This window comes from Sorex fumeus, unplaced genomic scaffold, assembly GCF_029834395.1.
Source record: "Sorex fumeus unplaced genomic scaffold, SorFum_2.1 ptg000035l, whole genome shotgun sequence".
Lineage (NCBI taxonomy): Eukaryota > Metazoa > Chordata > Mammalia > Eulipotyphla > Soricidae > Sorex > Sorex fumeus.
The window spans coordinates 16,979,044-17,004,038 of NW_026606092.1; the positions used below are offsets into that span (position 1 = coordinate 16,979,044).

General features: G+C 39.6%; 1 long non-coding RNA gene and 1 other non-coding gene across 2 annotated transcripts in view; one reads left to right on the top strand and one right to left on the bottom strand.

Annotated features, from left to right (window-relative positions):
* LOC130026974 (uncharacterized) overlaps positions 1 to 24,995 on the bottom strand; it is a 180,974-nt gene that overhangs the window by 138,005 nt on the left and 17,974 nt on the right. The gene's annotated exons all lie outside the window — the stretch shown is intronic.
* TRNAS-GCU (transfer RNA serine (anticodon GCU)) lies at positions 18,912 to 18,993 on the top strand. Its single transcript has one exon. It is a non-coding gene; the product is annotated as a tRNA-Ser (tRNA).

The window sequence follows — 24,995 nt, forward strand, 5'->3', positions numbered from 1 at the left end:
GATGACAAGTAGAAAGCATTCTTTTTTAGATCAGCAACATTACAGACAGTCCATTAGCAACACTGGAGTTCTAGACCTCATATAAAAGCAAAGAAAAACAAACAAAGGTATTATTTGCTGAAAATGAGTATCTATTTAGAAAACATCTCAAAAATACAGAAGTAAATTATTAGAATGAAAATGTATTTGGTAGACTTTCTGGAGAAAACCAGAATATACAAAAGAATATACTGAAGAACACAGCAAGATATTATGATGTGTTTCATAAAGATTTGTAATAATGAGGTCAAATCAGATCAAAATGTCTGTAAGGTTTCTTTTAAATGATGAAACATCAATTATAAAATTTCCACAGGAGAATGATATGCTAAGATTTACATTATCAGTTACCAAGGCTTATTTTTAAGTGTCACATTAAAATGTGCAATACATATACATTTTGGGGTCAGGAACACATCTGATGGTGCTCAGAGCTTATCCCTAATGCTATACTCAGGGATCACTCTTAGCAGTGCATACGGAGTGGCAGGGATCCAACCTGGGTGAGTGACTTGCAAGCCAAATGCCTTACCCACTGTTACAAGTCTCTAGTTCCCAAGACTTAATACCTTATAAACTAATGCTACCTTAATAAAATTAAAAAGGAAAGAAAACGCACTTACATATTGCTTTTTAAAAAACAACAACAACATATTAATTATGATTAAGAATCAAACAAAGTGACTATCAAAGCACAACATTGGGTCCAGAAATTGGAGCATACACAAATTAAAATACAACCAAAACTGATTAGGCAGAGAAGATCAATTATAAAGGAGAATTTTTTCAAGAAAAAGGAGCCATAGGAGAAATAAAACAATATTAGATTTTTAAATCTCATACTATACAGAGAAATCAAATTAGGAGCAGGTAGATATAAAAAAATCGTGTGAAAGTCAAAATTTTAAAATGTGAATTAAGAATTTCTCTCCACAAAGTACCACTAAAACAATCATAGAACTGGCAACGGCTCAAAGCCCACACACTTTTTGCATGAAGGAGAAACAGGTTCTATCCCCAGCATTTCACTGTCCTCCAAACACCATCGGAAGAAATATAGAATGCCAAATAAGGAGAAGCCACTGAGAACATGAGTGTGAACCTCCCTCCTACCCCACCCCCCAGCTATCTTCCACAAAGGGAGGGGGAATTCCCACAGCAGAAGACACTTGCAGCAAATGATTAGGATTCAAACTTTTTCCTACAAGGCCAAAATGAACACACAAACAAACAAGATACATAGCAAAATATATTTGACTTCACCAAGAATTTAGGAATGCCACTTAAACCAGATTCACACCTTGACAAAACTTAATAAAGGGAGAGATTTCAGTATCAAGGATCAGATAAATAGTATAGCACTGTAGCAATGTCCTCCCGTTGTTCAGTTGTTCATCGATTTGCTCGAGCGGGCACCAGTAACATCTCCATTGTGAGACTTGCTGTGTTTGGCATATCAAATACGCCACGGGAAGCTAGCCAGGCTCTGTCATGTGGGTGGGATACTCTCAGTAGCTTGTTGAGCTCTCCGAGAGGGGTGGAGGAATCGAACCCAGGTTGGCCATGTGCAAGGCAAAGACCCTACCCGCTTTTCTATGGCTCCAGCCCAGAGAAATAGTATAGCCATAAAAAAACACTCATTCTCTGATTACTGAAGTATAAACATGATGATTTTGGAAAACAATTACTTTTATCTTGTGAAGTTGGGCAGATACACAGACTGTTTCCACAAGTATATGTATACCACTTTAGTGTGGAACTTCTCAAGCTATCCATAGCAAATAAACAGTTGCATTTTTTAAAATTTCAAATCTGGGGATGGAACAATAGCACATGGGTAGGGCGCTTGCCTTGCATGCGGCCAACCCAGGGTCAATTCCTGGCACTACATATGGTTCTCTTAGTCCCACCAAGACTGATCCCAAACCTCCAAAACCCAATTGCTGCCATGCTCATGGCCGGACTTCTCAGGCTCAGGTGAGCTTTATCCAAAAATGACTCTTGAAAAATTCAAGTGTGTGGGTTTTGTGACTGAAATCTCCAGGCTCCCATGGAGTCAGAAATGGGTAGCCTCCCTCCCATCCCCCTGTTCTTCCAGGAGCCTGGCAGTCATGCCCATGAACTGCCTCCTGTGCAAATAAGCTTATTAACCAGCCATGATCCAGAGACTCATAAATAAGTCTTGAAAGAGATCAACGAGTTGCAGAGATGCTTCCAGACCCCAAGGTCACAATCCAGTTAAAAATTTAACCCCAGTAGTATCACATCCTCCAGAACGGCAATGGAGAAGATTATCCATGACTTCTACTCAAATCTCTTTGATAGCCATGTCCACTTGCCGACATACCAAATTCCACAGGATGGGTATGTCGTTCCCAACGTTCTCCCTTCCGAAATCCGACACGCCATTTCGTCAGTAAAGAAGCAAACAGCACCCGGCCCAGACAAGGTCAGACCTGAACACCTGAAGAACCTGCCGTCAGTACTCATCAATACACTGGCTCGGCTCTTCACTCGCTACCTATCTGAATGCAAGGTTCCATCTCAATGGAAAACCAGCAGGACCGTACTACTGTTCAAGAAGGGAGACATCCATGACATTGGCAACTATCGCCCGATCTGCCTATTGTCTGTCATCTACAAGTTGTTCACTCGAGTCATCCTGAATAGGATTGGCAGAACACTAGATGAAGGACAACCATGTGAGCAAGCAGGGTTCCGCAAAGGATTCAGCACCATCGACCATATCCACACGATAACCAAACTCATTGAGGTTTCTCGGGAGTTCAAGATGCCGCTCTGCTTAACGTTCATTGATTTAAAGAAGGCCTTTGATTCTGTTGAGACGGAAGCGGTCATTGAAGCCCTAGCCAATCAGGGCATACAAGCCCAATACATCAGGATCCTCCGTGAGCTGTATTGCGGATTCACTACCAGGATCTCACCATTCTACAAAGAAGTGATCGTTGATGTCAAGAGAGGGGTGCGGCAGGGTGATACCATTTCACCAAAACTCTTCAGTGCCACCCTCGAGAACATCATGCGACGACTGGAATGGGAAGGAATGGGAGTGAAGATAGATGGTCGGCAACTACACCACCTCCGCTTTGCTGATGACATTGTTTTAATAACACCAAACATCAGCCAAGCGGCACAAATGCTGGCTGACTTTGACCGTGAGTGTGGAAAGGTAGGACTACAGCTGAATCTTACGAAGACAATGTTTATGAGAAACAGCCTTGTTCCTGACGCCCCATTCGCTCTCAATGGAACGACCATCTCCGAATGCAACAGCTATGTGTACCTAGGTCGAGAGGTCAACATGACAAATGACCTGGCACCCGAGCTGCGCAGGAGGAAGAGAGCGGCTTGGAACGCCTTCAAGAACGTCGAAGAAATAGCTAAGAGGACGAAGAACCTCCGGCTCCGGGCACATCTCTTTGATTCCACTGTTCTTCCTGCATTAACATATGCCTCAGAGACCTGGGCCCTACGCAAACAAGATGAGAACGCCATTCAGGTCTCCCAAAGAAGAATAGAAAGAGCTATGCTTGGAATATCACGTTTCACTCAAATGAGAGAACGAATCCGGAGTTCTGACATCCGTCGACGATCAAGGATCAGGGACGCTGTCTCATTTGCCAAGTTGTCGAAAATCAGATGGGCTGGTCACGTAATGAGATTTAAAGACGACCGTTGGACTAGAGCTGTTACTGATTGGATTCCATGGGATGTCAAGAGACCGCGTGGCCGCCCACCTACCAGATGGTCAGACTTCTTTGTCAGGGTCATGAACGATCGGTTTGAGGCCCTCCATGTTCCCGGAGCGAAGAGATGCCATTGGGCTACACTAGCACGCGACAGGGACAAATGGAGACGTTACTGGCGCCCGCTCGAGCAAATCGACGACTAACGGGAAGTTAAGTGATTAAGTGATTAAGTATCCTCCTATCAAAATTTTACAATTCCTAAAGCTCAAGGTGACATCTCCTACTTCTATAGGAGAACCTAATCAGTACATCACTGATATACCAAGAGTAGCAGACCACACTGGATGGGATGTCAAGCAGAAGGCAACCAATCTCAATTAAGAAAATATTAACACACAAGGCTCAACCTGTAACATGTTAGTAATCTCTTACACAAGAACTTAATCGCTCCAACAAGATACAACAATCTTCATACACTTCCTTCTAAGAAAATATTTTTGATCATTTTTAGTGAATTAATTATAACAAGCAATACAAAATAAATCATTCTGGGCCTGCTATTGGAACAGACTTGGGTGGTGGACAGGAAAATAGAAAATAATGGTGGTGGGAAGATGTATGGTGGTGGAATTGGTGTTGGAATATTGAATGTAATAAATCACTATTAACAATTTTATAAAAATAAAATCGTTAAAAAATAAAAAGTAAAATCAAATTAAAAAAAGATGAGTACTAGCCCATGGTACATTCTTTTTTTTTTAAGCACTGCTTTTTAAATACAGTGCTAGGATGTTTTTCTGTGATAACAGAAATGTATACCTGAGCTTTAAAGATCGGAAAATTCACAAATCAAAACCTCATAAGACACATTTGTTGATAACCAGGTCAAATAAAAGTACAAGAAAAATTTGGGGTACAGTACATGGCTTGCACATGCGGCCCAGTTTGGTCCTGTTATCTTCAGTGCAATCCCAATAACACCATTATGATCTCGCACCAATCAGTGTCATGATCCTTGAAACCAACAAGTGTCATCCCTGACATATCTCAAGCAAGTGTGTGAGCACTACAACCATGTATATGATACAAGCAAGTGTATGAGCCTATAATTCAGTGAGTGAACTCTGGAACACAGCAGTAAAGAGTACAGCCTCAAGTACCACAACAATGACTACAAAGAGAAAGCAAATGGGGGAAAAATCAAATATAAAAAAAATTTAAAACAAAAACTGCATATGAAAATTTGTGTTAACTAGTGAAAAAAAGTTCTAGGAAAAAATACAAAAATATAATTTAAAAAGTAAAATCTTAACTCAGCAATACAATCTTCCATGTTGAGAAATCAGGATAAGAATAACGTTAATGCAAAGCAACAAGACTAATAAATACTGATTAGAGATAAACAAACAGAAAATTAAAAAACAACAACAAAAAAAAAACAAACAGAAACAAAACTTGGTTCTTTGAAAACATCAGCAAAATTAACAAACCTTTAGCTAGACCAGTACTTCTAAAACAACAAATTATATAACTAGATAAAATGTGCAATTTCTAGAAATATAAAATCATGAAATTCACTTAAGAAAAATAGAAAATTTTTACATACCTGCAAGAAGTAAAAGATTAAACCAACAATAAAAATTTTAATACACAATTTGAGGACCAGATAATGACTTCACAACTGATTCTATCAAACATATAAAGGAAAGATAACACCAATTCTCAAATCTCTACAAAAGAGTAGAAAAGAAATGCCCTAACACATTTATTCTAACTATACCTGAATACCATAGCCAAAGAAATCACAAAACATTTTCTAAACATAAATGTGATAACAAAATACTAAAAAATAATATCCAGATTCTTTTTTTTAGAAATTATGACAGTCAACTAGGGTTTATTCCGGGTATGGTTGGTTTAGCCTTTGAAAATTAATATATGGGAGCTAGAGTGATGATTCAGCTATTAGGGAGCTTCCCTTGCATGCAGGTGACCCCTGTTCAATCCCAGGCACTACATATGGTCCCCCAAACATCACCAAAAGTGATTCCTGAACAACGAACCAAGAGTAAGTCCTAAGCACCTTTGTGCATGGTCACAAAGTCAAACAGTAAAACAAAAATAGAAAAAATAATCTGTATAATTCTCCATGCTAATAGAAAACAAAAATATATAATAATCTCAACAGATGCAAAAGGCATATAACAAAATGGAATACTCTTAATAACAACAACAAGAAAAGGACCTTGATAAACTAGAAGAGCAGTTTCTCAACCAGATGCATCATCTAATGAAAACTTACAGATAACATTTAGGACAAGAGTAAGAAAAAGAATTTTTGCTAATGTCCTTCTATTAAACATGATATTGGGAGCTCTAGCTAAGACAATAAGAAAAAGAACTAAAGATATTCACATTACAAAAGAAGCAAACTTATCTATATTTGCTATCATGTGGATCTTAATTACACAAGCCCTGAAGAATCCACTGAAAATAGTGTTAGGGATTAAGCTCATGCCTTGCTGAGGCCTACCCCAGTTCATTCAGAGCACCAAAGGGTTCCCCTGAGAATCAGTGAGTATAGTCCTGGGTATAAGTACTGCCTAGGTTGGCTTCAGAAAGCCCTAGAACTGCAGGAACTGAGCATTATGGCAGTCTCTGGTCCTTGCACAGAACTACCAGTCCAGTTGGCCAAGAATTGTCAAGAACAAGGTGTCAAAGCAACAGTACAATGGGTAGGGCGCTTGTCTTGCATGCTGATGACCTGAGTTTGATCCCTGGCATCCCATATGGTCTCTAGAGCCCAACCAGAAGTGATTCCTGAGTAAACAATGCAAACTACTAGGTATGGCCCCAAACCAAAGCAACGAAAAGAATTATCAGGAATACCACTAGTGAGGGTCCTCATAAAAATTATTAGAGCTAAAGAGTTAAGCAAAATTGCAAAATGAATAGACAAAGTAATTACAAATGATATATTGGATAAATTGTATAATTAAAAATTATTCCTGTCAAAGATACTGTCAAGAAAGTGAAAAGACACAGTGAATGAGAAACATATTCATAATGCCCAGAATATAAAAACTAAAACTTTTTTTTATTAAATAATACAAAATCAAATAACTCATTTTTAAAATGGGCAAAAATTTGAAGTTTTCAAAAATGTAAGTAGATGAATATTAATCACATGAAAGATGCGGAACACCATTTACCAATAAGAAAAAATCAAAACCAAATGATTTTCATCAACAAGAATACCTGCAAAAACAACAGCAAAAATATTTAATGTCAAAAATATGAAGAAATCTGAACCCTCATATACTGCTGGTGTGGCCTGTAAATATTGCAGCAACTTTGAAAAAAAGCCTGGCAGTTTTTTACAAGTTAAATATAGTTTTCCTACTGACCTAGAAATTCCTGTTTACGATGTATACCCAAGAATACTTAAAATGTATTTTTTCACACAAAAACTTTCATACAAATATTTACAGTAATATTATTTATAATAACCCATTAAGTACAAACAACTGGTATCCGCCAACATAAATCATAAATAAATCATGATTCAATTCAATCATAAAAGGATTGCTCACATGTACTACCAAAAGGATGAGACACTATTACATGTAAAAGAATCTAGAAACTAATATATGATTTTATATGCATGTATGCATGATACCAAAGATTTCATACATGTTAATATGCATGTAAAAAAACCCATAAACTAAAGCCATGTTTTATATGGGTGATGATTAATATTTTGTAGGCATGATATTGCATTAATATTGTGATTTCATTTATATAAGAACTTCTGAATAAGCGTATCTTATTTTGAACTTCTGAATAAGCTTATCTTCTTTTGAATAAGACAAAAGCAGATCATAGATGTTCATCTGTTGAGGCTGGGGTACAGAGGAAGCAGTGATAGGTTTATTTTCAGGATAATAAAAATATTATGAAATTATATAGTAGCGATGGCTTCACAAAACAGGAACTAAACTCCACTGAATTGTGTATTTTAAAAAGTCAAGATAATCATATAATTTTATAATAATTAAAAGAATAAAACAAAATCCTCTTACACTCCTAAAGCAACCATTACATTGGCAAACACTCAAAAAATTTCTATTTCTGGGGCTGGAGAGATAGCACAGCAGGTAGGGCATTTGCCGTGCACGTGGCCGACCCGGGTTCAATTTCCAGCAGCCCACATAGTTCCCTGAGCACCGCCAGGAGTAACTCCTGGCGGTGCTCAGCCAGGAGCAACCCCTGTGCATAGCCAGGTGTGACCCAAAACGCAAAAAAAAAAAAAAATCTATTTCTCCAACTTTTTTTATTGTTCAAAAAGCTACTGCCTTTCTAGCTTGGAAATACAGCTGGACTGTAAAACCATAGCGCAATGATTATACTATATCTAGTGCCATCCATCAAATTCCAGAAATGCTTAGGTAAAGGTAAGGTAAAGGCCCTCCCGTTGATCGTCGATTTGCTCGAGCAGGCCCAGTAATGTCTCCATTGGAGACTTTGTTGTTACTGTGTTTGGCATATCGAATACTCTCGGTAGCTTGCCGGGCTCTCCGAGAGGGGCGGAGGAATCGAACTTGGGTCGAACATGTTGGCCGCTTGTAAGGCGAACGCCCTACCGCTGTCCTATCCAAATCCCCCCCAGATTCAAAGCAAAGGCAAAGAATGGCTCACTTCCTAAGATGTCCACAACCCATTTGCGACATAAATTCTAACTTCTACAAAGCTGGCAATTGCTTCCATTTTCTAGGCACAAACCATTAAGTTGCTGAGAACCAGTAAACACATCGCTGTTTATGTCAGGTCACTGTATAGTCACTCAAACTATCACATCACATCAATTATAACATTTTTTTCAGCAACCCCAGGAAAATACTTCCTATTTTTTCACAGTTTACTTAATTTTACTTTTGCTGCTACTACTCCCTCAGACACTAATTGAAATCCTGTTCCCATCTCCTCCTGCCTCACTCTGATTCTTTGCTCAATATCTTAATAAGGTTTGTTTGTTTGTTTGTTTGTTTGGGGGCCACACTTGATGTGCTCAGGTTTAATTCTGGTTTCGGTGCTCAGGGTTCACCACCGACAGGGTGCATTTAATTTTTCTTAGGCCAGGCAAGAACTCATGCTTGATTCTCTCTCTCTCTGAGTCATCCTGACTCTCAAAGATATGAAGGTAGTGCATCTCAATCCCTCTCCCCACTTTAAAAAAAAAACGAACAAAATGGTGATAATCTGAATATGCCAGGATTCAAATGCAAATCCAAAATTCATGCTTCTACCTACATTATACATCAAGTGAAGGCGTAATAAAACAGATGGATATAAAAGATTGATTCAAGAAAGCATATTTAAATATTTAAGCTGGACGCAACCTACATCAATGTAGCCCTGCACTGCAGCACTGTCCTCCCGTTGTTCATCGATTTTGCTCGAGCAGGCCCAGTAATGTCTCCATTGTGAGACTTCTTGTTACTGTGTTTGGCATACCCAATATGTCAGGCATACCAAATATGTCATGGGTAGCTTGCTAGGCTTTGCTGAGCAGGCGAGATACTCTGGGTGGCTTGTCAGGCTCTCTGAGACAGGCGGAAGAATCGAACCTGGGTTGTCCGGCATGGCAGCATGCAAGGCAAACACCCTACCAGCTGTCCTATTGCTCCAGCCCACATCCGTGTAGGCAACTATATAAGGCTTTCTAAAATAACTACAAATATGAGATCTTGAAAACAATGATTTTTCTTGTCTTCTGCTTTTGTACTTCATACATGGGTATAGGCTGCTTTGTTAGTTTACTAAACCCTCATCATCTTACACGACCGCAGAATCCCAAATACACTTTAAAATTGTGCCAGCAGGAAGCATAGCACAGAGAGATGATACAATGGGCACAGAGCTTGCCTGGCCTTGCACTCAGCCAACCTGGGTTCTATCCTTGGCAACACATATGGTTCCCTGTGCACCACCTGGAGTAATCTCAAATCCCGAGCTAAAATGATGCCATGAACACAGCCAGGTCTGGCCCACACCCTCCACCACCACACAGAATAAATTTAACAGTCATATCAAATATGATGCTAAGATACTGGCTCTGACACATAATGAAGAACTTTGGAGAAGCTACAAAACTGGATGTTTAGTTTAAATCCATATAAAGGATAAACAACCACTATTTCACAAAGAAGGTATAAATGCCATAAATACAGTATCCATAACTACGGCCATCATTAAAACAGGAAAGGCTTCATATGTTCTTCATGAGTGGGTTAAAAAAATCTACATTTAAAAAAAATACTGATTTTAAAATAAACACCTTGAATATTATATTCCAAAGTTAGAAAAACATAATAATTAAGAAGTCAAGAACTGATATTAATCTAGTTTACAATATACTAGTCATATGACTTTAGTTGTTATTTCACCTAAATGTTCTCATCTATAAAATGAGAACAGGGGTTGGAGCGATAGCACAGCGGGTAGGGAGGGCATTTGCCTTGCACACAACCAATCCGGGTTTGATTCCCAGCATCCCATATGGTCCCCTGAGCACTGCCAGGAGTGATTTCTGAGTTCAGAGCAGAAATAATCCCTGAGCACTGCCGGGTGTAACCCAAAAAGCAAAATAATAATAAATAATAATGTGGAATGAGAATAAATATTCTACTAACTTCAATGGTGATTGACAAAATGGACACAAAGTATTGAAGAGGAAACCTCAGTTTCCCCTTCCAAGTTGCTTTGAATGTTCCCTTTTGTGATTGTAGCTATCCTATATGTATATCCATACATATACATCCCCCCACCCCATCCTCTATTTTTAACACCTGCAAATTCCTAGGCTCTTTCTGATACAGAAGCTAACAATTGCCTTAGATTCTGCCCCAGACTTTGAGCTCAGAAGACTAAGAGACAATGGCAAATACTTAAGACCAATGGCCAAATAGATAACCCAAAAGACCCAAAGCTAGCCAGATCACCCTGTAAAATCTTTGTGATTTCTGTAAACATTCTTGTCACTTGGTTACACAAAAACCCAGTTTTTCTATTAAAACACACACGCACACACACGGCCATATTTCACTTAGTCCTATACTAAGTTCCTCCCAGGCTAGGGGGTTTCTATTCTATTCCCTTCAATCAATCTTTCTATTTCCAATTCTGAGTCTGAGCATCTTTATTACTATTTTCTTTCTTAAAAATACTGAAGAATCTGGGAACCACGGACCAACAGAGATATGCTGGCAAGGCTTGTGCATCAGTATGTTTCTAAAAGCCCTGTGTATGTGTGCAGACATACCTTTGTGTGTCCTTGAGAAACACAGGTGGAAAAAGTCAAAAAGGAAACCAAAAAAAATTCAATGCATAGAAAAATATACTATAAGTAACCTCTTGGGGGAAAAAGAGCTTTTTTTAGTTATCACACTGGGAAAAAAATCAACTAAATTTTAACCCTATTGAATAATTATCCAAATTTATTTTTATGAATACTTAGATGATCACGAAACATAAAACAGAACTTACAGTGCATTTTTATGTGTTTTTTTAGGAAAAAATGGGCCTTAAGAATAAGAGATTTTTTATTAGGTATTTCTATATCAGTTTCATATGCTTTGAAGAAATAAAAAACATAAACATGGAGAAGCACCTTTTGTTCACCAATGAATAAAAAATATAACAATAGTACAGGTATTTTTGACACCTATACTATCTGACTTTATGGTATTTGACTTTAACACTGACCATCTTATAATATTTTTGCTTTGCAACAGATTCTTCACTGAACAATTTGCATTAATTTACCTGGTTCCCCTTTACTTGCAACAAATACCTTTGATGGAAAAGTTGACTAAAATCAGTAATGGTATAACCTTAACTAGCAAACTTTTTCTGTGTTTAAGCCAGTTCTATACTTTGTGTAGATGAATCTAATATACCCATTAAGTGTATTAGACTCTTCTATACTGTCTCTTAAGGTCATGATGCAAAGTGTTTGTGCATTAATTCTAAATAGGCCAGCTACATGGGCTAGTTACTAGCTTGTGCATTTTTTAATCCAGATCCAATAATCTAAAATGTGATAACAGCATATCCCTATTAATTAAAACTCAATATTTACCTATGAAGAAAATCAACAAAAATAAGAACCACAATAGGAATTATAAGGAAATGCGTGGACCAATTTTCATATTCTTAAGGAGTCTTGAAATAATCTTAGCAGAACCAATGTAAAGGTGTTCTGAAGACAATTCATATCTGTCCATATATTTGAACTAAAGGTATATATTTTAAAACAATGCTTTCCATTATTTACACTGGATTTGACCTCAGCTATTCTTCATTTACTACACTTATTGCTTTTTTATGGGGTCATACCAGCATTTAAGAGTTTACTCCTGCTGTGTACTCAGGAATCTCTTTTGCAAGCTCAGGGGACCATATTGCATCCCTAGGATGAAACCTGCATTGACATGGGCAAGGTGAGCACCTCACTGCTTTACTATCTCTCTGAACCCTAGTGTACTACACTTTATAGTAACTATAACTGGAAATCCCAGTTTGGTGCCTAACAGAGTTACTGATTTTAGGTCAGTAAGTATATCTTTTTAAAACTAACACAGGTGAAATTTATTTTAATGCTATACATATCCACAGACTTAGGATCTAAAATAATTATGTCTGACATATTTTAAGTGAAATGCGGACAGAAAAAAATGAGCAACACAGAATATATAAATACATTTCTATATGATCTTGGTGCTCATGAGTATTAATGCCATGTAGTTAATATTTTATGGGTAGATTAGTAGTTAATACAAAGTAAATCAAGTACCAACGAATTTGGGAATTAGAAAACCATTTCTAGGGTCAAGAGCAGAACTGACATAACACATACATAAAGCTCTGATCACTGACTGTCAAACACATAGTAAGCAGAAGAGTCATGTGGAAATGCATGTGAAAATGCAATTCCACAGCTCAAGTCAATGAAATTCTAATAGAAGTAGGTTTGGGGTGTAGATTAAACCCTTCATTTTAAAAAGCTACTCATGTTAGGAAATGCCCTAGGTAGTTAAGCTGATGCAGGTAGTTTAGAGTGCATATTACTTTTCAGAAGGTTCGTAAGTGGGGCTAAAGAAACAGTACAGCAGCTAGTACACTTCCTTGCATAGTACTGAGCGGGGTTCAATCCCAAGCACTGCATATCCCTGAGCCCAATCCAGGGTGATCCGTGAGGGAAGAGCCCTGAGCACTGTCGGTGTGTGGCCACCTCTACCTCTTCCAAAAAGAATGGAATGTTCATACACACCTGTTATATAAGTCAGTTATACAGGGCCAAAGACGTGGCTCAGAGATTCATGCATTAAATATAAGGTCCCATTATTATATCCGTGATGTATTTGATACGTCAAATACAGTAACAAGAAGTCTCAAAACAGAGACGTTACTGGGCCCACTCGAGCAAAAAATTGATGAACAACGGGGGGACAGACAGATTATACCACAATACACACAGTAGTAGTAGTAGTAGTGGTAATAGCAATGTCATATAGAATTTTTCATAGACACTCTATGAGTTCAAAGCTTTTGTTTGGAAATACAGCTCAGTGGCACAGCATTTCCCTTCCATGTATTCCCTGACTCTGTTGACACTCATGCCTCCGTCGAGCCCCACCCAAAGGTCACCAGAACCAATCCTAATAGTTCTGAAACAGAACTGAATGTAGGCCAAAAGACAACAACAAAAAAAAAAGAATCCAATACTTTTCTCAAAGGCAGTGAAGACCAAAGTAGAATAAAAGGCACATGGCCGTTGGAAGCCCAGAATCCTTGAAGAGCATCAAAAGCTTTACATAAATAAAGCCACTTTACGATTTGCCTCGCCCTGAAAGATCCCACATTGACCAGAAACTAGAATATACAAGTTTTCTTTTAACACTGTTGCAGGCAGGCAGACATGGAGGGGTCCTGGCAAAAAATATTTTTTTAAAGAAACAACATCAAAATGGGTTAAAGAAGTTGCCAAGTTATCAACCGAAGTAGCCTAAAGACATGAAGGCACCATCTTGAGAAAGGCAAATCCCCCCAGAAATGAAACTCCAAGAAAAGGTCACATCAAGGTTTCGGGAATCTGTCTCTTCCCTTTGACCACATCCCAGAAACAAAGTTTCAGGTGTGACAGTTTGGAGAAACCCCTTGATAAAACCACCTCTGTAAATGCAGGCAGTCTGCTTTCTTTGCTGTGTGCATTAAAACCTATGTGTGGTTTTTGTCTTTCCTTTTCTTCTCTGTCCCTTTCCTACTCCCTCCACACCCATGTCCCCACCTCCATGCTTCTTACATAAACAGTCACTTCACTATTTGCCTTCTTCGGAAAGATCCCACACTAAGTAAAAGTTAGGGCTGACTTTCCTTTTCCAACAAACATCAATTGCTTGCTCCAGCCTGCATCTACGAGTCCCCCAAAATTCACGTGATAGGATTTTTTTGTTTTTTCATTTTTTCATGCTGCTTATAGACTAAGTGGTTTCTAGCTGCAGCTTCAGAGCTGCTGTGTAGGACTGGTGGGTGGAACTAGTGTCCTTGTGACTTAAGTGCTCCTAGTCAATTTCACCAGCCCCAACCCAAAGCCAGGCACTTTCTGGGTTAACTGGAAGATAGGATAAGCAGAAGATGGAAGCCCTCTTCTCTCAAAGCTACCTTCCTTGCTCCCCACTTCACCCAAGACACCTGCAAAGTTCTAAGGTAAGCAGAAGTTAGGTGACCTGCAATATGACTTGTAAGCCGTCAGGAGAACTCTCACTTTTTGGTGAGAGTCACTTTTCCTGCTTATAACATATTTAGTCTGGTCTCCTTTTTCATTTTCAACTTGGATGCATTCACCTTTCAAATTTTGTAAAACTGCCAAATACTAGTACAGAAATTCTGCTGACACCACTATTTTCTTACCAAGAGAGTTTATATCTACCAACAACTTTTTTTTTGTTTCGTTGTAGGGTCACACTGGCTGAAAGGAGTTACTCCTTGCTCTGAACTCAGGAATTATGCCTGGTGGTGGTCTGGGGACCATCTCGGGTGCCAGAGGTGGAACCTAGATCCACCACATGCAAGGCAGGTGCCCTACCTGCTGCGCTGCAGCGCCCCAACAACTTTCCTTTTTATTTGTAAATAGTGCGCTCTCTCTCTTTCTCTCTCTCCTTCCCTCCCTTTATTTATTTTTCCTAATTTTCTTTTTTTTTAATACAGATTTTAGAAGACCTATATAGCTAATGTAATGGGCCTTAATAACATGTTTGTTATTATTTCTTAAATTGCCTTGTTTTTGAAAGGTTGGTCCAGATAAATACGTATCCAAGGGATTATTAAAATACATTGTGGGTGGAGTGATAGTACAGCGGGTAGGGTGTCTGCCTTGCACACAGCCCACCAGGGTTCAATCCTCAACATCCCGTATGGTCCCCTGGCCCAGAAGGATTGATTCCTGAGTGGAGAGCCAGGAGAAACTTATGAGCACCGCCAGGTGTGCTCCCCCAACCCCACCAACACGCGCACACACGCGCACACGCGCGCACACACACACACACACACACACACTACACTTTGGCCTTTTACTTGAAGTTTCCTAGAACTTATTCATTGCTATGAGAAAAATTTCACCTGCAAGTCATTAAAATCTTTCTCATATAGGCATCATTCACATAACGGAACACATAATGGGGGAGTGAGGCGTTGGGGGTATAGCATGCAGCCATGCTTGAAGGCTTACTCCTGGCTCTGGGTTAAGGGATTACTCCTGAGGGGTGCTCAGGGGTCCATATGCAGGGCCACAGACTGAACAGGGGTTGTCTCCATGAAAGGCAAGTGCCTTAACCTTTGTACTAATCAAGATGCAACTTCAAATTATTATACAGACACTAAAAAAAAAATTGGAAAAAGCTGTTAACAGAAGGCAGAAATGTACACTCACTGAACTCTTACGTAGCAGCCCCTTTTTCATCAGGGTGCTTAATATTCTAATGTCTATTAAGTAGAAAAGAAAAAGTATGCTTTTTTTTCTAAACCATTCAATCTTTATAATAGTATTTATTATTTATAGCTACACAAATTCTCAAAATAGAGAAATTTTACGTATTTTTTTCAAAGCAATGTTATATACTAGTCACTTAACTGAAACTAAAATGTTTATCCAAGGTTTAATAGGCTAACATTTGCATAAATATTTTATGTATCTGCTCACAATTAAAGGTTGCTCTCTAAGACAGCAACCCCCTGTAGGTGGTCACTCTTTCTGATTTAAATATAGAAATGGATATTGAACTTGATAAAAGGAGAGTATGCCGTGAGAGGAATTTAATGCATATGTTTCCTATGTTAAGTCCTTCATTTATAACTAGGTAAAGGTAAAGGCCCTCCCGTTGATCGTCGATTTGCTCGAGCGGGCCCAGTAACGTCTCCATTGGAGACTTTGTTGTTACTGTGTCTGGCATATCGACTACTCTCGGTAGCTTGCCGGGCTCTCCAAGGGGGGCGGAGGAATCGAACTCGGGTCGGCCATGTTGGCTGCGTGCAAGGCAGACGCCCTACCCGCAAATTGCTTGTGGAAGTTCCAGTAAATATCAAAAGCTGTGTGTGTGTGTGTGTGTGTGTGTGTGTGTGTGTGTGTGTGTGTATTTCTGGAAAAAGGAGAAAATGAGAGAAGGCAGTGGAGAAAAGGCCAAATCTTCTCTCACCCCAGTAATCAATCTGTACCGCAACATGTATAACCTTACATGTATGAGAACAACTGGGTGAGATGTATCTGATTTATAATGGTGCATGTGTGTACTATGATATTTTAAACTTCTAAGGAAAAAATAAAATAAGACACTGGGCAGAGTGGTAGATCTCTATAAGTTCATTAATATTCAGAACACAAATAGCTATATAATCTGCTCTTTTTAAAGTATTACTTAGCTGAAATGTTTTGAACTCAATCCAACTGTACCTAATCTAAGAAAGCCTCTCTCCTAATTCTTACCTGGAGAGAGGTAATATGGGTGCTCTGCACAACTAGAATTTAGGACCAGAAGTTATTCTCATAGGAATTCCTTATCACATTTTAGTGACACTCCCAAAATAAATTTCATATTCTACAGTTACACTGATCTAAGAGATAGTGGGAAAACTGCTATCAGAAACAAAAGAACTATCTCATGTATCTACATAAGGATAAGTAGACCTTGAAACCCCAGGACAACCTTGAGTTTACCAACTTCTTAATAGAAGTTGGAGTTTGACAATTACTTTCAGCATGTTCAGAGATCAGAACCCTGGCCCTATTTCACTCTGCTCTTCATTTTTGCTCAAAACACACAAGTCACATGACCTCTAGCTACGTATTTAGATGCTAAAGACATATGCTGTGTATGAGAAAGCATGCAATCATTATTAAATAATGCATTTAACACTACTCTAATCATGCTACTCATATCTAATCCCTATGCATATTCTTCCCCCTTAGTTAATGCCTTCAAAATTAGTGTCTTAAAACCTAATGTGAAACTCCATTAAGAGTATCTGCACCCATATCATGAATGTGTGCTATCACTAAATAAAATTGTCTGCTTTTATCTACAGTCGTAAAGAGCTTTTGAATTTTTTCTACAAAGAAGGCAAAATCTAGTTTTTTTCAAGTGTAGGCCAGAAATAGCTAAATCTCATCCCTGCTGAGTTACCAAGGCTCCCTTGAGATTCAGGGTGACAGAGATTAATTTCATTGCCAAGCAGATCAAATACATTTAGGTGTGGCCTGATAGGCCGTTTCTACCATGGTACTTCATGGCAGTAATAGCCAATGATAAACAGAAATTCACCTTGGGTCTCCCTTTATCTTTCCTGAGGTTGAATAGTGATGGATCCTACTCCATCTTTGTGGTCTCCCTAGGTTAGTTCTCTGGAAACACAATTAGCCCTCTGGCACCCTGAGAATCTAGTATTGAAGAATCCTTTGAGAACAAGCATGAGAATTTTAACGTAGTAGATCATAGCCCTATATAATTCTCAATATTGGCTACACTTCAAATCATCTAAAGAGATTTTAAAAATAAAAATAGGAGGTTCCACATCTTCAGAGATTCTGATTTCTAAGTCAGGAAGTAATTTGAATAATTTTCATGGGTATCCACAAGGTCCATTATTTGAGACCTAGAAAAAAAGTTTGTGCAGAAAAAAAGGTATTGGTTTAACATGTATAGCTGGAGCCGTGAGCGTCTGCCGTCCCCTCTTCACTCCTCATGCGGTGCCCATCTCATCTCAAACCCAGTTTTCCGTAGAGGTGTGGCCTCTTCAGAAGCGGGCGTGGCTTCAGAAGTGGGCTTGGCCTATTTTCCGCTAACAGCCACAGGTTGTTTACCCATTCTAAGGAACCTAGTTCCCAAGGACTTTAGTCCCCAACCTACTCAGCAATATGAAGAAGAAACAAAGAAAATCCTCACCACAAGTGGAGGACAACAAAAACAATCCAGAACATTCTGTCGATACAGCTCACCTAAGGGACCTCTCTAACACAGAATTCAGATACGAAGTCATCGAGATGTTCAATCAACTCAATGAAACAGTCAGACAGACAGCCAGTAACACCACAGAAAAAATTGACAAAATACGAGACGAAATGAGAACAGAAATGTCACGATTAAAAGACTCCATAGATGAAATGAGAAACTCAGTTTCTTCTCTTAAAAATAGAATGACCGCAGCTGAAGAGAGAATCAGTGAGCTGGAAGATCAGCTGCGCCAAGCCAACACGTAACAACAAACAGTGGCAAGGGACCTCAAAATAGCTTTACAGAGAATCAGAGTCCTAGCAGATGATTCCAAGAGGAACAACATTAGAATCATGAGACTACCTGAAGCTCAGGGAAACAATCCCAACGAAAAAGTAAAGGTAAATAGTAAAGGCCCTCCCGTTGATCGTCGATTTGCTCGAGCGGGCCCAGTAACGTCTCCATTGGAGACTTGGTTGTTACTGTGTCTGGCATATCGAATACTCTCAGTAGCTTGCCGGGCTCTCCGAGAGGGGCGGAGGAATCGAACTCGGGTCGGCCATGTTGGCCGCTTGTAAGGCGAACGCCCTACCCGCTGTGCTATCGCTCCAGTCACATAGACGAGGTGGCCGAGTGGTTAAGGCGATGGACTGCTAATCCATTGTGCTATGCACGCGTGGGTTCGAATCCCATCCTCGTCGGTTTCTAGCCACTCTGTGTTAACGAAAAAAACACCTTCAAACAAATCATTGTTGAAAAATTCCCAGAGCATCGCAATGCAGCCATTCAGGTTCAAGAAGCCCGAAGGGTGCCAGCTAAAAGAGACCCCAACAAAAACACTCCAAGACATATCATAGTTAGAATGATCGATGCTGCCGATAGAGACACAATACTGCAAGCAGCAAGGGCAAAGAAGGAAATCACATACAAAGGAGCACCCCTTAGATTCACAGCAGACCTATCAGAGGAAACCCTGCAAGCCTGAAGGCAGTGGCGAGATATAGTCAAAAAACTCACTGAAATGAATGCTTCACCAAGAATACTCTATCCGGCTAAACTCTCCCTCAAAATCGAAGGAACAGTACACTATTTTCTAGATAAACAGCAGCTCAGGAACTTCATAGACTCAAAACCAAACCTAAAGCAAGGGCTAAAGGGGCTACTATAAGACAAGACAAACCCTTCAACCACAACACACCCGCACAGAAAATGATACAAAACCCCATAACCATACTCTCAATGTCAATGGTCTAAATTCACCATTTAAGAGACACAGAGTGGCAAAATGGATACAGAGACAGAACCCAACATTCTGCTGCCTACAAGAAATTCATCTCAACAGCCAGAACAAACACAGACTCAAAGTCAAAGGATGGAAAACAATCCTGCAAGCAAACAGCTCCTTCAAAAAAGCTGGGGTAGCCATACTAGTATCCGACAACATTAATTTCACATTGAAAACGATTAGAAAGGACAGTGAAGGCTATTTTCTCTTCATCAAGGGATAGGTACAGCAGGAAGAAATCACACTCTTAAATGTATACGCACCTAATGAGGGAACAGCTAAATATCTAAAACAACTGCTAACAGACTTTAAGGACATCGCTACCAACACAATAGTACTTGGAGACTTCAACATCGCCTTATCAACTCTGGATACATCAACAAGAACAAAACCCAGCAAGGAATTATTGGCTTTGAAAGAAGAAATAGAAGAGAAGGGGCTTATAGACCTATACAGGGCTTTACACCCCAAAAAGAAAGAATACACATTCTTCTCCAGTGCGCACGGAACATTTTCCAAAATAGACCACGTCCAAGGACACAAAACATACCTCAACAGAATCAGGAAGATAGAAATAGTATCAGTCATCTTTTCAGACCATGATGCACTGAGGATGGAAGTGAATCACACACTGACATGGAGAACAAAATCAAACACCTGGAAATTAAACAACTCGGTGCTGAACAATGAGTGGGTCAAGAACGAAGTCAAGGACAAAATCAAAAGATACTGGGAAACAAATGAGAATGAAGACACAAACTACCAGAACTTATGGGATGCAACGAAAGCTGTATGAAGGGGAAAATTTATAGCTCTGCAAACATATCTTAGGACTGTAGAAACGATGCACATAAACAACTTGACCTCACAGCTCAAGACCTTACAAAAAGATCAACAGAAAGAGCCTAAATCAGGCAGAAGGAAAGAGATCATAAAACTTAGAGCAGAAATCAACGACATAGAAAACAAAGAAACAATCCGAAAGATCAATGAAACCAAGAGCTGGTTCTTCGAGAAAATAAATAAGATAGATAAACCACTAGCAACACTCACAAATAAACAGAGAGAGAGAGCCTTAATAAATCGAATCAGAAATAAGAATGGGGATATCACAAGAGAAACTAAAGAAATTCAAGAGATCATCAGAGACTACTTTGAAAGTCTGTATGCCACGAAACAAGAGAACCTAGAAGAAATGGATAAATTCCTGGATTCCTATCATCTCCCAAAGCTGAATCAAGAAGATATAGAGTACCTGAATAGACCTATTGACATCAAGGAAATTGAAAATGTAATCAAAAGTCTTCCCAAAAACAAAAGCCCAGGTCCAGATGGATTTACTAGCGAATTTTTCCAAACATTTAAAGCGGACCTACTGCCAGTTCTTCTCAAGCTTTTTCAGGAAATTGAAAAAACAGAAACTCTCCCAAACAGTTTCTATGAAGCCCATATCTCTCTAATACCAAAAGGAAACAAAGACACCACAAGAAAAGAAAACTACAGGCCGATATCCCTGATGAACAAGGATGCAAAGATTCTCAACAAAATACTAGCAAATAGAATTCAACAACTCATCAAAAAGATCATACATCATGACCAAGTAGGATTCAGCCCAGGGATGCAAGGATGGTTCAACATTCGGAAATCAATCAACATAATCCATCATATCAACAAAAGAAAAGATAAAAATCATATGATCATATCAATAGATGCAGAGAAAGCATTTGACAAGATCCAGCACCCATTCATGTTGAAAACCCTTGCCAAAATGGGGATAGAGGGGACTTTCCTCAATATAGTTAAAGCCATCTACCACAAACCTACAGCAAACATCATCCTCAATGGGGAAAAACTGAGAGCCTTCCCCCTAAGGTCAGGGACGAGACAAGGATGCCCACTCTCTCCACTGCTATTCAATATAGTACTAGAAGTACTTTCAATAGAGATTAGGCAAGAAAAAGATATTAAGGGCATCCAGGTAGGAAAGGAACAAATCAAGCTCTCACTATTCGCAGATGATATGATACTATACTTAGAGAACCCTAAAACCTCTACCAAGAAACTCCTAGAAACAATAGGCTTGTATAGTAAAGTGGCAGGCTATAAAATCAATACCCAAAAATCCATGGCTTTCCTATATGCAAATAGTGAAAGAGAAGAAAGTGACATGAAGAAAACAATTCCATTCACAATTGTGCCCCAGAAAATCAAGTACCTAGGAATCGCCTTAACTAAGGAAGTAAAGGATCTATACAAAGAAAACTACAAAACGCTACTTCAGGAAATAAAAGAGGACATGAGGAAATGGAAAAATATCCCCTGTTCATGGATGGGGAGAATCAACATTGTCAAAATGGCAATACTTCCCAAGGCACTGTACAAATTCAATGCAATCCCTATAAGGATACCCATGACATTCTTCAAAGAAATGGAGCAAACACTCCTGAAATTTATATGGAACAATAAGCCCCCGCGAATAACTAAAGCAATTCTTGGGAAAAAGAAAATGGGAGGAATCAACCTACCTAACTTCAAGCTCTACTACAAAGCAGTAATAATCAAAAGAGCATGGTACTGGAACAAAGGCAGAGTTGCAGACCAATGGAACAGAGTTGAATATACTGACATCTCCTCCCAAACATATAATCATCTAATCTTCGATAAGGGGGCAAGAAAAGTGAAATGGAGCAGGGAAAGCCTCTTTAATAAATTGTGCTGGCAAAACTGGATGGCTACATGCAAAAAAGGGCTCAGTTCTCTGCCTAATGCCATTCACCAAAGTAAGATCGAAATGGATTTATGACCTCAACATCACACCGGAATCCATAATGTTTATTGAAGACCAAATTGGAAAAACTCTCCACGATATTGAAGTTAATGGTACCTTCAAAGATGTCACGCCACTGGCCGAGCAAGTGAAAACAGAGATAGACAAATGGGACTATCTTAAACTAAGAAGCTTCTGCACCTCAGAAGAAACAGTGACCAAAATGCAAAGACAGCCTACAGAATGGGAAAGAATATTCACCAAATACACATCTGACAAGGGGTTGATATCAAGGATATACAAGGTACTGGTTAAACTACAAAAGAAGAAATCACCCAACCCCATCAAAAAATGGGGCGAGGAAATGAACAGAAACTTTCGCAAAGAAGAAATCCGAATGGCAAAAAGGCACATGAGAAAATGCTCTACATCACTAATCATCAGGGAGATGCTGATCAAAACAACAAAGAGATATCATTTCACACCACAGAGACTGGCCCACATCCACAAGAACAAAAGCAACAGGTGCTGGCACGGATGTGGCAAGAAAGGGACCCTCCTTCACTGCTGGTGGGAATGCAGGCTGGTCCAACCCTTTTGGAAAATAGTATGGACGATTCTCAAAACATTAGAATTTGATCTCCCATTTGACCCAGCTATAGCACTCCTGGGAATATATCCCAGAGAGTCAAAAAGGTATAGTCGAAGTGACATCTGCAATTGTTTGTTCATTGCAGCACTCTTTACAGTAGCCAGAATCTGGAAAAAACCTGACTGCCCGAGAACAGATGACTGGTTAAAGAAACTTTGGTACATTTACACAATGGAGTACTATGTAGCTGTTAGAAAAGATGAAGTTATGAAATTTACATACAAGTGGTACTACATGGAAAGTATCATGTTAAGCGAAATGAGTCAGAAAGAGCGGGATAGACACAGAAAGATTGTATTCATCTGGGGAACATAAAGCAACAAAACGGGAGACCAACACCCAGGAATGGCTGAGATTAGTACCAGGAATTTTGCTCCATGACTTGAAGGCCAGCCACATGTGCTAGGTGAAAAGGAAGCTCAGATAGAGAAGAGAACACCAAATAAAGGGTGTTGTGAAGACCCTCCCAGGGTGGGAGAGACGTGCTAAAAGTAGTCTATAGACCAAACATGATTGCCACTCAATGCCTCTCTTGCAAAACACAGTACCAAAAAGAAGAGAGAGAGAACAAGGGGGAATGCCCTGCCACAGTGGCAGGGTGGGACGGGAGTGGGGGGATAGGGGGTGGGCAGGAAGCTGGGACCCGTGGTGGGGGAGGATGGGCACTGGTGGAGGGATGGGTACTTGATCATTGTATAACTGAAACCCAAGCACAAAAATTTATAAGTCTATAACTGTACCTCATGTGTTTCACTAATAAAATAAAATGATAATAAAAAAAACATGTATAGCTGGGAAAGAGGGGGCAAGCAATTAGTAAATTAATGCATGCATATGTATAATAAAGATTATATTGTATTGTAACAACCCGAATCGGACGATTACACTTGAATAAATGTGGCTCACTACCGGCAGTTTCTATCTTTGTTGTCTATGCACCAACGTCCAGTTACGGTGAAAAAGAAACTGAGAAATTCTACATGGAGCTGGAGAAATTCTATAAAGAAGATCACACCTTCTACAAGATCATTGTCGGTGATTTTAATGCCAAGATAGGACCAAGAAGATCAGTCGATGAACTCCACATCGGAACCCATGGCCTGGAATGGAACGAACAGGGTGACAGACTGTCTGAGTTCATTATGTCAACCAAAACCTTCCATGGTAACTCACAATTCCAAAAGGCTGAATCTAAACGTTGGACATGGGAGTCTCCCGATGGACGGTTCCACAATGAAATAGACCACATCATACTCAATCGGCGGTTTTGCCTAACCGATGTTGCTGTTGTCCCAAAATTCCAAACGGGATCAGACCACCGTCTTCTTCGTGCAAAATTCTACCTCACAGACGAGGAGAAAAGAATGCAAGGTTTAAGAAGAGGACTCCCAGAACAACCACCAACTGGGAACTCTTTGGCTCTGTTGCGGCAACATGGGAAGATGCCGTCATTGACAACATTGATGAGGAATACGATCGAATGATTCAGCACCTCCATGATTGTGCAAGGAATGCCAAGAGAGAGATAACCACAAAAAACCGTCTTTCTTCGAACACTCTTGAACTTATTCGCCAATGTGGCTTAGCACGTGCCTCAGGCAACCACAAGCAAACGTCCGAACTGGCAAAACAGTGCAGAAAAGCCATCAAGGATGACCTCAAAAACAGGAGAGCAGCAGTACTGGTAGATGCAGCAGAAGCTGGGAAAAACATTCGTAATGCCCGCCTGTCCTTCACCAACTACAAAACCAAGATGACTGCCCTCCGACATCATGATGGATCTATCACATCTTCCAGAAGGGCAATGGAGAAGATTATTCATGACTTCTACTCAGATCTCTTTAATAGCCACATCCACTTGCCCACATACCACATACCACATGATGGATATGTCGTTCCCAATGTTCTCCCTTCCGAAATCCAACATGCCATCTCGTCGGTAAAGAAACAAAAAGCACCTGGCCCAGACAAGATCAGACCTGAACACCTGAAGAACTTA